A 2389-nucleotide genomic window follows, 5' to 3' on the forward strand; every position below is an offset into this window, starting at 1 on the left:
GCGCGCCCCTTGCCTGGCCGCACCTCCTCCCCCTTCCTCCTTTATATACGGGGGCAGGGGGCACCCCAGAGACACAACAATTGATCATTGATCTCTTAGCCGTGTGCGGTGCCCCCCTCCATCATAATCCTCGATAATATTGTAGCGGTGCTTAGGCGAAGCCCTGCGACGGTAGACCATCAAGATCGTAACCACGTCGTCGTGCTGACGGAACTCTTCCTCGACATTCTGCTGGATCAGAGTTCGGGGATCGTCATCGAGCTTAACGTGTGCTAGAACTCGGAGGTGCCGTAGTTTCGGTGCTTGATCGGTCGGGCCGTGAAGACGTACGACTACATCAACCGCGTTGTGCTAACGCTTCCGCTTTCGGTCTACGAGGGTACGTAGACTACACTCTCCTCTCTCGTTGCTATGCATCACCATGATCTTGCGTGTGCGTAGGATTTTTTTTTTGAAATTACTACGTTCCCCAACAGTGGCATCCGAGCCTAGGTTTTATGCGTTGATGTTGTGCACGAGTAGAACACAAGTGAGTTGTGGGCGATATAAGTCATACTGCTTACTAGAATGTCATACTTTGGTTCGGCGGTATTGTTGGATGAAGCGGCCCGGACCGACATTACGCGTACACTTATGCGAGACTGGTTCTACGGACGTGCTTTGCACACAGGTGGCTGGCGGGTGTCAGTTTCTCCAACTTTAGTTGAACCAAGTGTGGCTACGCCCGGTCCTTGCGAAGGTTAAAACAACACCGACTTGACAAACTATCGTTGTGGTTTTGATGCGTAGGTAAGAACGGTTCTTGCTAAGCCCGTAGCAGCCATGTAAAACTTGCAACAACAAAGTAGAGGACGTCTAACTTGTTTTTGCAGGGCATGTTGTGATGTGATATGGTCAAGACATGATGCTAAATTTTATTGTATGAGATGATCATGTTTTGTAACCGAGTTATTGGCAACTGGCAGGAGCCATATGGTTGTCGCTTTATTGTATGCAATGCAATCACACTATAATGCTTTACTTTATCACTAAGCGGTAGCGATAGTCGTGGAAGCATAAGATTGGCGAGACGACAACGATGCTACGATGGAGATCAAGGTGTCGCGCCGGTGACGATGGTGATCATGACGGTACTTCGAAGATGGAGATCACAAGTACAAGATGATGATGGCCATATCATATCACTTATATTGATTGCATGTGATGTTTATAGTTTATGCATCTTATCTTGCTTTGTTTGACAGTAGCATTATAAGATGATCCCTCACTAAATTATCAAAGTATAAGTGTTCTCCCTGAGTATGCACCATTGCGAAAGTTCTTCGTGCTGAGACACCACGTGATGATTGGGTGTGATAGGGTCTACGTTCAAATACAACGGGTGCAAAATAGTTGCACACGCGGAATACTCAGGTTAAACTTGACGAGCCTAGCATATAATAGATATGGCCTCGGAACACGGAGACCGAAAGGTCGAGCGTGAATCATATAGTAGATATGATCAACATATTGATGTTCACCATTGATACTACTCTATCTCACGTGATGATCAAACATGGTTTAGTTGATTTGGATCACGTGATCACTTATAGGATTAGAGGGATATCTTTCTAAGTGGGAGTTCTTAAGTAATATGATTAATTGAACTTAAATTTATCATGAACTTAGTACCTGATAATATCTTGCTTGTCTATGTTTGATTCTAGATAGATGGCTCGTGCTGTTGTTCCGTTGAATTTTAATGCGTTCCTTGAGAAAGCAAAGTTGAAAGATGATGGTAGCAATTACACAGACTGAGTCCGTAACTTGAGGATTATCCTCATTGCTGCATAGAAGAATTACGTCCTGGAAGCACCGCTAAGTGCCAAGCCTGCTGCAGGAGCAACACCAGATGTTATGAACGTCTGGCAGAGCAAAGCTGATGACTACTCGATAGTTCAGTGTGCCATGCTTTACGGCTTAGAACCGGGTCTTCAACGACGTTTGGAACTTCATGGAGCATATGAGATGTTCCAGGAGCTAAAGTTAATATTTCAAGCAAATGCCCAGATTGAGAGATATGAAGTCTCCAATAAGTTCTATAGCTGCAAGATGGCGGAGAATAGTTCTGTCAGTGAACATATACTCAAAATGTCTGGGTATCATAATCACTTGACTCAACTGGGGGTTAATCTTCCTGTTGATAGTGTCATTGACAGAGTTCTTCAATCACTGCCACTAAGCTACAAAGCTTCGTGATGAACTATAATATGAAAGGGATGAGTAAGACTATTCCTGAGCTCTTCGCGATGCTGAAAGCCGCGGAGGTAGAAATCAAGAAGGAGCATCAAGTGTTGATGGTCAATAAGACCACCAGTTTCAAGAAAAAGAGCAAAGGGAAGAAGAAAGG

This window comes from Triticum dicoccoides, chromosome 7A (assembly GCF_002162155.2).
Source record: "Triticum dicoccoides isolate Atlit2015 ecotype Zavitan chromosome 7A, WEW_v2.0, whole genome shotgun sequence".
NCBI lineage: Eukaryota > Viridiplantae > Streptophyta > Magnoliopsida > Poales > Poaceae > Triticum > Triticum dicoccoides.